Here is a 15,333-nt window from a genome sequence, read left to right as displayed (position 1 = left end):
GTTCCCGGGCTAGGGGTCAAATTGGAGCTGCAGCTGCCGACCTACACTGCAGCCACAGCAATGCCAGATCCTTAACCCACTGAGCGAGGCCAGGGATCGATCCCATGTCCTCATGGGTACTAGCCAGGTTCTAGTTACTGCTGAGCCACGATGGGAACTCTGAGAACTTGATTTTGAAAGAAATACTGCCTTCCACCCATTCAACACACAGCAACTGAAGGGAGCTCGGAAACGTAACTGGGTAACATCACTCTTCTGCTTCAAACTCACCATGGAGACTGCTCCTCCAAATATTAGTACAAGCCTTTGTTGATGTGTCAGTGCTTTGAGGCATGAAAAGTGAATTTTCCTCCCTGAAAGGCTAGGCCCTAACTTGAAGAGGAGGGGAAACATCCCTAGTGCAAATTCGAAAGCTTTGTATAAAAATAGAATTAGCCTATTCCCGTATTGACCGTGCCAACCCAGAGTGGGCCATTTTTGAAGTTGATGGGGGTTTGCTTGTTTTAAAGCATCAGGCCTTCTCAGAGAGAGGGGAGGCTCTGATCTTCAAGGAAGCCTTTCCTCTGAGAGGGTTTTCTTCTCCCATTCTCTGCTATATTCTATGCTGAAGAGTCCCAAAGCTAATTGCTATTGACTGATTTTTAAATATCGAACCGATCGTTTATTCCTGGAATAAATTCTACTTGGTCATGATGTATAGTATTTTTATATGCTGCTAAATGCAGTTTGCTAGTATTTTATTAAGGATTTTTAAGTCTCTATTTATAAGCAACATGAGGATTTCTACATCTATATTTATAAGGGATAGTTCTTCTGATGTCTTTGGTTTTGGTATCATAGTAATATTGTCCTCTTCAACAAGTGAAGTATTTGCTGCTCTTTATTATTCTCATTGTTATTATTTATTATCTTTTTTAGAAGTGTTTGTGTAGATTAGTGCTTATTCTTTGAGCACTTGATACAATTCACCAGGGAAGCCAGGTTTTTTTCATTGGAAGCTTTTTGATAATTGACTCAATCTCTTTACTTTTTATAGGTCTATTCAGATTTTCCATTTCTTCTTCAATCAGTTTTGGTAGTTCACATGTTTCTAGAAATTTGTTCGTTTCATCCAGGTTATCTGATTTGTTGGCATACAGTTGTTCTTAGTTAACAGTTCAGATTGAACCCATGTTCTCTTCTGATTCTTTTCATTTCTCTAAGGCCAGTGGTAAGGTGCCTGCTTTCATTCCTAATTTTAGTCATTTAAGCCTTCTCCCTATTTTTATGGTCAGTCTGATTAAGGTTTGCAATTCTGTGGTTCTTTTAAAAGTACCAACTTTTGGAGTGTGTTTGTTTTGGGGGGAGCACACCCACATATCTTTCTTTGTCTCTGGTGACAATTTTTGTCTTAAAGTCTTATATATTTGTCTGGTATTAGAATAGCTACTCCAGCTCTCCTTCAATTACTGTTTAGCTGGAATATCTTTTCCCATTCTTTTTTTCAACCTATTTGTGTTTTAAAATCTAAAGTGACTCCTTTGTAGATATACTTGGATCATATTCTATTTGAAGTCCATTCTACCAATGTCTTTTTTTGAATTAGAGTTTAATCCATTCATTCATTAATTACATTTAATGTAATTTCTAATGGGAAGGACTTACTTCCACCATTTTCTTATTATTTATATGTCTTCTATCTGTACTTTCCTCAATTCCTCCATTACTACATTCTTTTATATTAAATAGACACTTTCTAGGGTACTATTTTAATACTGTATCATTTCTTTTTCTATATTTTTTCAGTTATATTCTTAGTGGTTTCCTTGAAAATTATAACATCTCAATTTATAACAGTCTAGTGCAGATTAACACCAACTTAATTTCAATAGTAGACAGAGTTTTTCTCCTATGTAGCTCAGTTTCTCCCTCCCCTAACTCTGTAATTGTCACAGATTACACCTTTTATACAATGCTTGCCCATCAACCTAGATTTCTAATTATTGTTTTAGGGGTCCTTTAAATCAGACAGAAAAAAAAAAGAGGAGTTACAAACAAAAATCCATTATACTGTCCTTTATACTCATCTATGTAGTTACCATCACCAATGGATTTAACTTACTGTCTAGTATCCTTTTATTGTAGCCTAAAGGAGCCCCTTCAGCATCTCTTGTAGAGCAGGTTTGCTTAAAACAAAGTCTCTCCGTTTTTGTTTACCTGAGAATATCTTAATTTCTCTTTCATTTCTGAAGGATATTTTTGCTGAATATTAGAATTTTTGGTTGACGTTTCTTTTCCTCAGCACATGAATATATCTCCCCACCATCTTCTGGCCTCTCTAGTTTCTGATGAGACGTTAACTATATGTGATAAATTGCTTTTCATTGCTTTCAAGAATCTTGCTTCTTCTTGAGCTTTCAACAGTTTGATTACAATATATCCTGGTGTGGATTTCTTTGAGTTTATCCTTCTTGGAGTTTGTTGAGCTCTGTGGAGGTATACATTCATATTTTTCAGAAAATCTGGAAAATTTTTGGACATCATTTCCTCATGAATTTTTTTTTTCTGCCCTTTTCTCTCCTTTCTTTCTGGAACTCCCATTATGCATGTTAGTTCCCTTAATGGTGTCACACAAGTTTCCTAGGCTCTTCAATTTTTCTTCATTCTTTCTATTCTTCACATTGTATAATTTCAGTTCACTTTTCTTCAAGTTGCTTATTCTTTCTTCTGCTTCTTCAGACCTGTTGATGAGCCACTCCAGTGACTTTTTCATTTAAGTTATCATACTCTTCAACTCCAGAATTTCTATTTGGCTTATTTGTATAATTTCTACCTCCTTATTGATAGTCTGTATTTGATGAAGTGTTGTTTTTCATGGTCTACTTTAGTGCTTTATGTATGGTTTCCTTTAGTTCTTTGAACATATTAAAATGGCTAATGTTAAGTCTTTCTCTAGAAAGTCTAATACTTAGGCTTCTTCAGGAGTACTTTCTTTCCATTGATTGCTTTTTTTCTTCCTGTGAGTGGGCCATAATTTCTTGTTTTAGTACATAACATATTTTTTAATTGAAAATTGGACATTTGGGACATTACAATTTGACGACTCTGAAATCAGATTCTACTCACTCCATAGGCTTTATTGTTGCTGATTGGTGTAGCCGTTTTCTGTATATTGACTTCTCTTAACTAATTTTGTAAAGGCTGTATTCTTCCTCATGTGCAACCATTGAAATTTCTGCATTTTTAACTTAGTGGACAGCTAATGATTGTACAGAGATTTCCTTAAACACCTGAAACAACAACAACGACAACAACAACCCCTCCCACTCTTCACAGAGAAATTCTATGTGTTTATTGAGGCATGTCTTTAACACTCAGCTGACAGTTTACAACTCTGCCTTGGCCTTCACTTCCTGCTTGTTCAGGCCAACTAGAGGTCAGAGCTTAGGAACTTCTCTGGTCTTTCTTGAGCATGTGAACAGCCCTGGGTCTTGTAGATCTCCAGAAATATGCTATAATTTTTCAAAGTCCTTATTCCCTGAAAGCATCTCATTTCCCAGCATTTGAAGACTAATCTTTTTTTTTTTTTTACTCCAACTGTCATCCATTGCCTTAGCAGCCAAGACTAAAATGTTTGCTTCTAATTGTTTTTAATAAGTGACCCCAGGTAGCGGCTCTAAAATTGGTCAAGTTCTACATTAAATGGGATAAAACATGGCTTTTGAGCTGGTCTTTTTCTAGGAGGTAACCAGATAGATCAACCAAAGACAAATATTTGCAAGTGACATTTATTCTGCTCCCTCTAGTACTGGTTCTACAATGTAGGCTGTTATTTTCAAGGCAGCCGCCTAAGTCGGGGAGCTGGAGATGGGACAAGACCAAGGTAAAATGCAACAAACCTTGTTGTTCTTACCAAAATCCAGGGTTGTTTTTTGTTTTTTGTTTTTCTGGAATATGTGATCCCTCAATTGCTGTTAGGCATCTGGTTGGTTTCCAAAGTTCAGAAAAAACTTATTCTGACAGTTTTTGCTAGATTTTTAGCTGCTTTTATGGAGAGGTGGACTTTTGAAATATCCCACTCCATCCTTGTCACTAAGATCAAAATTCGTCCCTTTCATTCATCCCCTATGTCCAAAAAATCACTAAAGCCAGACTACTGCTCATTTATAACTCTCTTTTATCTGTTTATCCCAATCACCACCACTACCAGGCAGGCATTGAAAGGCAGTTTATCACACTAACTAAAAGCACAGATTCTAAAATTACATGTTGGTGTTTGAATCCCAGCTCTACCACTGCATACATGTATGACCTAGAGTAAGTTAAAACTTTCTATACCTCAAGTTTACCATCTGTAAAACAGGTTAATAAAAGTACCTATGGTTATAAGAATTAAATGAGCTAACACTTGTCAAGTGATTAGTGCTAAGCCTGGCATGTAATAAACACTAAAAAAGTGTTACACACTAAATGCATTCAGCAAATATTTATTGACAACCTGTTATACACTTATCTGTAGGCTGACAATAGGAGTCTTGGCCTGGGTTGCTATAACAAAATACCATAGATTGGGTGGCTTAAATTATAAACATTTCCTTCTGGATAGTTCTGGAGGCTGGGAAGCTTAAGATCGAGGTGTGTGCAGATTTGGTGTCTGTTAAAGGCTTTCTTCTTGGTTTTCAGATGGCCTCCTTTTTGCTATATCGTCACATGGCCCAGGGTGGGGTGGAGGGTGTGGGGAGGGAAAGAGGGAGGGAGGGAGAGGCAGAGAGAGAGAGATGATTTTTCCATTGTCTTTTCTTATAAGGGCTCTATGCTCATGACCTAATTACCTCCCAAGGGCCCTTCCTCTAAATATCGTGACAATGGGAATTGCCGTATCAACATATGAATTTGGCAGGGACACGAATATTTAGTCCATTGCAACAGGTAAAATCCCTGCTCTCATGGAGTGTACATAAAATGTCACAGACACTTCATACTCTGGATTGCTATTTTTCAGATTCCTTCCATTGGGAAACAATTTTTCATGGGTTTCTTATGTTGCTTCCCATCTTGCAAACAGAGGCACAGATGACTTTACTTTTGGACTGTCTCTCCCTGGAACAGAGAACGGGTTTGTTTGTTCCCCAGTATCATGAAGGTAATGTCTCCCTTCAGGCAAAAATCAGGCGGGTGTTCTTGTAGCCCATTATAAAAGATTTGGGTTCCTTAGGCTTGAGGTTCCTCTGCTATGATACAAACCCTTGGCATATAGAGCAGTCACTGTGCATAATTTCTGTGGGACTCCAGGAGCAAGGAGAGTGGTTGTGGAAATGAAACGCACACTGCTTGCCGTGCCAAGAATAATGGTTTTTTTCTCTGACTCAGGAGCCTTGTGTCTTCTGCCAGCATCCATGCAACAGGCTATTTCGCTTGCAAGAAGAGTAAAATTCAGATCTATCATGGTTTTTGAAAACTTCCATCTAGTATGCTATTAGGAATTCATCTTCCTTAAACCGAAGGTCTTCCTATTGCACCTAAATTTCTTTATCTGACTTGCAGATGCCTCATACCTATCTAACTGAACTGCCCATTTCTTCTTTAAGAAGTTATTCTGCTTCATGGGCCAAGGTTTTCAAACATATATTATCATGCTTGTTTCTCCTTCTGACATTGGGTGCATATCACCCTCCTCCCTTCTGAAATTTCTTCTTTGATCCTTTTTCTCCTACTTAGTGGATTCAAATCCACTTCTCAAGGCCTATTTCAAGTCCAAAACCTAGCAGGAAACTTCCCCTTTGATTACCCTTTCTATAAACATGCATTGTGCTTAAGAACCTGTACCCATAACATAGAATTTGAGTGTATATTAGCTTATGCTGTCTTTTCATTGTTGGGGATGCGTTGCCTCCTCATCCTGATTGTCAACAGGAAGAGTGCTGAGCACAAAGAAACTGAATATGATTGATGGGAGTGGTTAAGTACACGTGCACTGAAGCCACCGCTTATCGGCTGTGTGATTTTGGGCATGTTAACTTTTCTATGTCTCTGTTTCTTCATCTTTAAAATGGGAATGACGATAATAATAATACCTATCCCACAGACCTGCAGTAGGAATTAAAATAATACACCATATGGAGTTCCTGTCATGGCTCAGTGGTTAACAAACCCAACTAGCATCCATAAGGACCCGGGTTCAATCCCTGGCCTTGCTCTGTGGGTTAAGGATCTGGTGTTGAGGAGCTGTGGTGTAGGTCTCAGACACAGCTCAGGTCCCACGTTGCTGTGGTTCTGGTGTAGGCCGGGGGCTATAGCTCCTATTCAACCCCTAGCCTGGGAACCTCCATATGCTGCCAGTGCGGCCCTAAAAACAAAAACAAAAACAAAAACAAACCCAACCAACCAAACAAACAAAAAAACCCCACCACATACCAAAGATAATAAAAACATAAGAAAATATACACCAAAGATCAAGTTTAAAACACCACAGAGGAGTTCCCGTTGTAGCTCAGTGGTTAATGAATCCGACTAGGAATGATGAGGTTTTCGGTTCGATCCCTGGTCTTGCTCAGTGGGTTAAGGATCTGGCATTGCCATGAGCTGTGGTGTAGGTCACATACACGGCTCGGACCCTGCATTGCTGTGGCTGTGGCGTAGGCCGGTGGCTACAGCTCCGATTAGACCCCTAGCCTGGGAATCTCCATATGCTTCGGGTGCAGCCCTTAAAAAGGTGAAAAGAAACAACAACAACAACAACAACAAAAACCCCACCACAGAATGGGCTGTGCAAACCTATGGAGGTGTGTAGTCCTAAGAAGGATTTCATACTTGAGAAACTGTTCTGCTATAAATCTCTCAAAACCACCAGATAAAATGTAACAAACATCTTCTGTTTGACAAGCAAATGAAAGATGCATTCAAAGGTCAAAGATGAAACCACATCACAAATCTGAAAAGGTGGGTGAATGCTGAAGCTGGTAGCCCTTCTAGAGCCTTTGCTGAGCCACAGGCATCTAGAGCATTTGTTTTAATGGCCACTTGGAGGCAGCACAATAAGTCTCAAGTCCACATAAGTTCCAGGGTTAATACGAGACCTAAACATTTGTCCAAGATTTACAAAGGACTAGATGCAAAGTAAACAGTTAAAAGAGACACACAAATAAATACTCCTCCAAGTGTTACTGAACACAAGTCCACGTGCCCAATGCACACAGAGGCCACACAATTCTAAAACATCCAAGTTGGGAGCAGGGTAAGTTTTGTTACAGGGCCATACAAGGAGACAGGGGCTCATGCCTTTAAAGCCTGAACTCCTCAAAGGATTTCAGCAAAGCCCTTTTATAGGAAGGGTGCGGGAGGGGCATGGTTATTTGTTGCCGACTTCTTGGTGTCAAATCCTTTGTTCTTACAGCTGTCCACATAGGTGAGGTCACAGTCTGGACACAAGGTTCTGTAAATCTCCATCAAAACAGATGTCATTCTACTAAGCAACTTTTTAATCTAAAGGTATAATATATAAGAAAAGGAAGAGGAGGCATTAAAATTCTGTCTCCATGCCTCCTCTTGGCTTTTAACACTTAACAAATCCTATTAGTAAAGTGACATCACTACCCCTCCTCTTACTTCTTCAAGGTTTCAAGCAGCAGCTTTTACCCCCCAAGGTCTAGGTTACAAAGAGGGGGCCAAGGTGTGGGCTGGTCACCCTGCCCAGGAGTATTCATCCAGACCTAGTCTGGGTCCTCCCGCCAGTGCCCAGACCTGGCTGAAGAGACAGGTCTCAGCTAGTGGCACCCTCTGGGCCATGTCCCCAGACCCTGCTCTTATCATTGAGGATGCAAGCCACCCGAGAACTCAGCCAGTTCTCATCCTTACACAGAGCGAATGCGACTGTGACCAGGGAGATAGCCACTGCCGTTAGGTTGCAGAAGTAGGGCCTGGGCCCGGCCAGTGGGTGGCTGCAGTGAGGCCTCTGGAGCTCTGCAAGACACAGCCTGTCCCTGGGCTCCATCCCCTGAGGTCACCTCCAGCTGGAGGCCAGAGGGCCTGGATGGCTCTGGGAGAAAGCCAAGATCTGCTTCCCAGGACATTCTTTGAGTTGGGGGAGCAGGACCTCTAACTGCCCTGAACTAAGGTCTCGCACTACTGGGCTCCAGCTAACAGCCACCAGCCCCACCCCTATTACAAAAGGAACATAGTAAAAAACAATATATCAGTCAAGGCATTTGGTACAGGGTCAAAAGTTAGCTTTGTACATTTTTAAGCACATTTGAGATCGTAAATAAATTTGGGGTTTGAATTCAGGTTTCCTCATGTTCCAAAAAAAAAAAAAAAAAAAAACCCAAGTCAAAAATTTAGTTCAAAGTGATCTCAGTTTGGTAATATCCTAGCCTCTGATAAAAGCAAACACAAATTCTCTCCACTCAGGTCTCTCAGAGTTCCCACAAAGTTTCAAAGAATGTGAGCTCACAATCAAAAATCACAACATACACGAGTATACAAAATTTCCTGAGTGAAAGACAGCAGAAACAGGCAAAGAAAAAAGAGCCAGCCAAGACTTTAAGTATAAATATTAATGACAGGTGGAGTTCCTATCATGGCTCAGTAGTAATGAACCCGACTAGTATCCATGAGGATGAGGATTTGATTCCTGGCCTCGATCAGTGGCTTAAAATATCTGGCATTGCCATGAGCTGTGATGTAGATATTAATTCTTTACTAGGTATATGATTTGAGCTGTAGTGTAGACTCGCAAACAAGACTTGGATCCGGCCTTGCTGTGGCTGTGGCGTAGGCTGGCAGCTATAGCTCCTATTCGACTCCTGGCCTGGGAATTTCCATAGGCTGTGAGTGCAGCCCTAAAAAGACAAAAAAAAGTATTAATGGTTACAGAATATTAAATAAATATGTATGGCTGGCACAGAGGGTTAAAGGATCCACCCTGCCACAGTTGCAGCATAGGTGGCAATTGCAGCTCCGATCTGATCCCTAGCCTGGGAACTCCATATGCTGTGGGGCAGCCAAAAAAGAAAAAAAAGGGAGAGAGAGAACATGCTAAGACCTCTGAGGAGTTCCCGTCATGGCACAGTGGTTAACGAATCCGACTAGGAACCATGAGGTTGCGGGTTCGGTCCCTGCCCTTGCTCGGTGGGTTAACGATCCGGCGTTGCCGTGAGCTGTGGTGTAGGTTGCAGACGCGGCTCGGATCCCGCGTTGCTGTGGCTCTGGCGTAGGCCGGTGGCTACAGCTCCGATTCGACCCCTAGCCTGGGAACCTCCATATGCCGTGAGAGCGGCCCAAGAAATAGCAAAAAGACAAAAAAAAAAAAAAAAGACCTCTGAAACTGAAAAGATATCATCTATAGAGGAATGATATTTGAATTGAAACTGATTTCTCAACATCACAATAGAAGCCAGAATAGGGAAGTACAGTATCTTTTCAAAAGCTGAGATGAAAAATAATTCTACCTAAAATGTATACTTTGGATTTCCCTGGTGGACCCGGCATTGTCACTGCTGTGGATCTGGTTACTGCTGTGGGGCAGATTTGATCCCTGGCCCTGAAACTTCCACTGCCATAGTCATGGCCAAAAAAAAAAGAAAAAGCATATAATTTTTATAATTTTAAATTACAGAAATAGGTGGAAAATGTACCTCAGGTAATTTGGTACAGCACTTTAATACAGTTGGTTATGTGTCTGTCTCCTGCACCGGAACATGGGGTTATGTTCTTTGTCTTTGATCCCTAAAACCTAGAGCTCAGTAGTTTTAAGACTGTTGAGTGGGTGGAAAAATTAAACAAAAAACCAACCAACCAAACATAATGCTGATCACTTTCAGTGATATACAATAAACACATCAAAAATTCTGAAACATCAAAATTTCTGAACAATAATCAGGATGCATGGAATGAAAATGGGGGAGATGACTTGAAATTGGAGAATATCCCTGAAAATTTGCTGTCTCATACCTATATCCCGCAGCCGTCCAATCCACAGCCCAGGACTAATATTGCCAGTAACCCCTTCCTCTATCCAAACTCATTGCCATATTTCAGGTCAGATTTATCAGTTGTCAATCTAAAAAAATATTAAATTGCTTTCATATTACTTTTTAAGTCTCTGCCTGGGTCAGGAAGCCATAACTCTTTCAGTTTCTATTGAGAAGCTGGAAGATTCAAACTAAAACTGGCCTTGAATTAGTGTTTGCTTTCTTTGCTTCCCTTCTAGTTCTCAATTGTGTTTTTTGGGAAAACCCAGCACTACTATGTGCTGAGTATTGTGCTGGCAACTATTGTTCAGAAGGTATTGGTTAGGCTCTTACTATGTGCTAGGTACTTGGTCAAGAATTTGAGATGCCTTATCTCTTTCAATGCTCACAACCACACTTTAAAAATGACGGTATTATGATGTCAATATTGTGGATGATGTCAATATTGTGCTTTCAGAGATGGAGCAACCCTACCCAAAGTCCTAACCAGCAAAGTAAGCAGCAAAGCCAAGATTTAAACCCAGGAGTAAATGATTCTGAAGTCAAGCAGCTGATAGCCTATCTGGGGATACAAGAAACTCACAAATGCAATCTGTGAAAACAGTGTTTGATGAGATGCCAAAATATAGCTCCTTCGGTGACAAATGATGGTGGTTCTCCAAGCCAGATTGATATTTGTTTTTTTCTGAACCCTGAGGGACATTCAAGAGGAAAGGGCTGAGTTTTACAATTGAGATGAAAGTTTACAAGAGCCCTGAGTTATATACAATCAGAAAACTCAGTGATCGAGTGTGTAGGATGGACAGACAGGAAAACTCATGGGGAAATGCCTACAGTGTTAAAACTTGTATTTCTTAGATGCTTCACTATTTACAGAGCCCTCTCATATACATCATGTCATGCCATCTTCACCACAACGCTATGAAATACAAGTTATCTCTATTTTACAGGTGAGGACAAAGCAGGGGTCACCGAGTCAGGGAGGCTCAGACAGAGATCTTTGCCTCCGGCTCTTCATTTCCTGCTCTGCTCCAGGGCCGTTCAGGACTCGGGCAGCCCCCCATTGGTCTGAGAGCTTTTCCCAGGATCTTTCCTACCTGATCCTCTTCTGTTCCAAGCAACCTGCTGGAGTCCCTGCCATCAGTCCAACTGGCAGCCTCGCTCACCAACTGCCATGGAAGCTTCCAACAGACATATTCCATTCCTCCAACCCCTCTGCCTTTAGAGCATCAGGAGTCCCCTATTCTGGGGGCAGAGGCCTGGACTTAGTCATGAATGATGAGAAATAAAGTTAAGGGGTTGGGAAATGACTGGCAGAAGGAGGCAGCTTAGACGAGGTACCTAAATGTGGAGACGGAGCAAGTGAAGTCGGCAGACTCTCGGGGGAAGGGCTCTCCAGGCCCAGAGGACACTGTACTGAGACCCCGAAGTTAGTGCCTACGTAGGGCTTTCAAGGAGTGGAACGGAGCCCGTGTGGCTGCCACAGAGGGAACGAGAGGAGGGTGGCAGAAGTATAAGAACCAGTCAGGGACCAGAGTTTGTAGTGCCTTGAAGGCCCAGAGAATATTTTCACTATCCCGGCATTCACCCTCATTCAAACAAACTGAGCAGCTATTTATTTTGTTTTGTTTTGTTTTATTTTATTTTATTTTTGGCTTCCCCGTGGCACCAGGAGTTCCCTGGCCGGGGATCAGATCTGAGCCTCAGTTTTGACCTACGCTGCAGGTGCAGCAACATCAGATTCTTTTAAGCACTGTGCCAGCCACGGATCAAACCTACATCCTGGCGCTGCAGAGACACCGCTGTTCCCATTGCTTCATGGAGGGAACTCCTGAGCAGCTCTTTTAGCCAGAGTTGCAGGGTGCTGAAAATACAAAGATTTTGTAAGACGGCGTCCTAACTATCAAGAAGGTCAGAGTCTAGTGAAAAACAGAGGCAAGTAAGCAGGCAAATATATCACAGTGTGATAAGCAGTGTGATGGGGTTAAGCACAACATCCTGTAGGAACACATGGGAAGGCATCCAGTGCAGACTGGGCATGTCAAAGAAAGGGCTGTCTGGACCTGTGATGTCCACTACGACAGCCACCAGCTACATGGGGTTATTCAGCACTTGCAGTGTGACTGGTATGACTGAAGAACTGAGCTTGTAATTTTTGCGAATTTAAATTTAAAAGCTGGAGTTCCTATTGTGGCTCTGCGGTAATCAGCCCGACTAGCATCCATGAGGACTTGAATTCGATCCCTGGTCTCGCTCAGTGGTTTAAGGATCCAGAGTGGCCCTGAGCTGTGGTGTAGGTCGCAGGTGCAGCTCTGATCTGGTGTAGCTGTGGTTGTGGTGTAGGCTGGCAGCTGTAGCTCCAGTTCCATCCCTAGCCTAGGAACTTCCATATGCCACAGGTGCAGCCTTAAAATAAAAAAAAATTAAAAGCAGAAGCAGTGTGAAATATTTTCCCATATTTTCCCATTTAACACCACTTTCATTGTTTCAGTAGGACTGAATTCCATCTTTGCCATTGCATCACATAAAATATTAGTATTGTGCTGTGGTGCTCATGTGCTCTTTACTTTTAAAAACATGGCTGCTAGGGAGTTCCCATCATGGTTCACGGGAAACAAATCCAACTAGTATCTATGAGGACTTGGGTTCGATCCCTGGCCTCGCTCAGTGGGTTAAGGATCCGGCATTGCCGTGAGCTGTGGTTTAGGTCACAGACATGGCTTGGATCCAGCGTTGCTGTGGCTGTGGTATAGCCCAGCAGCTATAGCTCTGATTCAACCCCTAGCCTGGGAACTTCCATTTGCCTCCAGTGTGACCCTTAAAAGAAAAAACAACAACAACAAAAAACATGGTTACTGGAAAATGTATAATTAAATAAACATGTGTCTCATGTAATATGTCTGTGGCTAACATTAAGCTGAAAGCGGAGGAGATGAGTTGGGGCAAAGTAGGAGGGAAGCCTCTAGCCAGAGGGAGCCAGAGCCCAGGTGGTGGAGAGAGCTCGACACCTTCGAGGAACCACAAGTGACTCAATGTGATGAGCCCTGAAAGGCCAGTGAGAGACAGGGGGACAGGAGGGAAAGGCAAACAGCAGCCAGGTCCTGAGGGCTCTGTATCTCACGCCACGGAATCTGCGCTTTATCTTGAGTATAATAGGGAGCTACTGAGGAATTCAAGCATGAGAGTTATATGATTTACTCGAATCATTGACAAGGTCTCTCTGGCTATCCTGTAAAGGATGAATTGAAGAGCGGAAGAGAGGAAGGAGAAAGACCAGTTAGTGCCGGTTGCAATAACCAGGAGAGAGACCAAGTCAGGGACAGCGGGGGCAGAGAGAAGTGGGCTAACATGAAACAGGAATGAGAGGTCAGGTTGGCTAGACTTTGGATCCAGAAGGTATGAGAACGTCTGCCCTCCAAAGCTGGATGTCCAGGCAGACAACTAAGATCCTAAAGAAACCCAGAGGAGTTCCCTTTGTGGCTCAGCGGTTAATGAACCCCACTAGTATCCATGAGGATTCAGGTTCAATCCCTGGCCTCACTCAGTGGGTTAAAGATCTGGTGTCGCTGTGAGCTGTGGTGTAGGTCGCAGACGAGGCTTGGATCCTACTTGCTGTGGCTGCAGCTCTGATTCGCCCCATCCCCCACCCCCAGCGCCCCCAGCCTGGGAACTTCCATATGGCGAGGATTCGACCCTCAAAAAGAAAGAAAGAGAGAGAGAGAGAGAGAGGGAGAGGGAGAGGGAGAGGGAGAGGGAGAGGGAGAGGGAGAGAGAGAGAGAGAAAGAGAAAGAAAGAAAGAAAGAAAGAAAGAGAAAGAAAGAAAGAAAGAAAGAAAGAAAGAAAGAAAGAAAGAGAGAGAGAGAGAGAGAGAGAGAGAGAAAGAAAGAAAGAAAGAAAGGAACAGAATTTGAGGGCTGCCCTAAAGAACTATGCTCCCCCTTTCTGTAAAGACTATGAGTATAGTTGGTGGGAAGAAAACTGTCCTGGAATCACACTTGGGCATGTTATTTTGTCTTTAGTTAATGATTTTTGAAATCAGTGTATTCCATGATGCTAGACACACAGCTCCAGTATTTTCAATTCCTTTGATCAAAAATGCCTTTGTTGACTTACGGAGATAGAGAACACACTAGAGCTAGTCAGGGGGTAGAGGGACAGAAAGGGCAATATAGGGGGAAGGCAGTGAGAGGGACAAATTTGGGGACATAAAATAGGCTACAAGTTTGTATTTACAGCAGGGGGACTATAGCCAGTACTTCATAATAATGGTAAATAGAGTGTAACCTTTAAAAATTGTATTAAATTTTGGAGTTGCCGTCGTGGCACAGTGGTTAACGAATCTGACTAGGAACGATGAGGTTGCAGATTCGATCCCTGGCCTTGTTCAGTGGGTTAAGGATCCGGCGTTGTCGTGAGCTGTGGTGTAGGTCTCAGAGGAGGCTCCGATCCTGAGCGGCTGTAGGCCAGCGGCTACAGCTCTGATTAGATCCCTAGCCTGGGAACCTCCATATGCCATGGGAGCGGCCCTAGAAAAGGCAAAAAAAAAAAAAAAAAAAAGATAAAAATTGTGTTAAATTTTTAAAAATTAAATCAATAATACTAATAATAAGATGATGGAGTTCCCACTGTGGTGCAATGGGATTGGCGGCATCTCTGCAGCACCAGATGCAGGTTCAATACTCAAAAATTAATACAATAAGAAGAAGAAGAAGATAGTTCAGTGACAAGATTATATCTTTTTTTTTTTTTTTTTTTTTTTTTTTTGTCTTTTGTCCTTTTTTTTAGGGCTGAACCCATGGTATATGGAGTTTCCCAGGCTAGGGGCTAATTGGAGCTGTTGCTGCTGGCCTACACCAGAGCCACAGCAATGCCAGATCCGAGCCATGTCTGCAACCTACACCACAGCTCACAGCAACACCGGATCCTTAACCCACTGAGAGAGGCCAGGGATCAAACCCGCAACCTCATGGTTCCTAGTCGGATTTGTTTCCACTGAACCACGACGGGAACTTCAAGATTATACCTTTCAAAAATAATCTCAGGTGGTATTCCTGTTGTGGCTCAGTGGTGATGAACCTGACTGGTATCCATGAGGACACGGTTCAATCCTGGGCCTCGCTTAGTGGGTTAAGGAGCCAACATTTCTGTGGGCTGTGGTGTAGGTCACAGATGTGGCTTGGATCCCATGCTGCAGTAGCTGTGGTGTAGGCCGGCAGCTGCAGGTCCGATTTGACCACTAGCCTGGGAATGTCCATATGCCGTGGGTGCAGCCCTAAAAAAAAAAAAAAGCCAAAAGGTAATAATAATCTCAGGAGAGAGAAATGTATTTAAGGTGCTTCCCTCCCCTCTAGGGGCAAACAGGGTAGAGAAGAAGTAGCGATTATA

At 42.4% G+C, this 15,333-nt stretch overlaps 1 protein-coding gene across 2 annotated transcripts in view; it reads right to left on the bottom strand.

Annotated features, from left to right (window-relative positions):
• The window catches only part of TMIGD3 (transmembrane and immunoglobulin domain containing 3), a 56,749-nt gene extending 45,660 nt beyond the window's left edge, over positions 1-11,089 (bottom strand). For both annotated transcript variants that reach the window (NM_001243436.2, NM_001302771.1), the window contains exon 1: positions 11,045-11,089. The gene's annotated coding sequence lies outside the window, so the exon portion shown is untranslated. The remainder of the gene's footprint in view (positions 1-11,044) is intronic.
• Between the last annotated feature and the right edge of the window lie 4,244 nt (positions 11,090-15,333).

The sequence above is a fragment of the Sus scrofa genome, chromosome 4, assembly GCF_054392235.1.
Source record: "Sus scrofa isolate SSC_HxYL_T2T_F1_AM1 chromosome 4, Sscrofa_HxYL_maternal_Yorkshire_Landrace_v2.0, whole genome shotgun sequence".
NCBI lineage: Eukaryota > Metazoa > Chordata > Mammalia > Artiodactyla > Suidae > Sus > Sus scrofa.
Note: the sequence above shows the minus strand (reverse complement) of the source record. Positions and strands in the feature narration are given on the sequence as shown.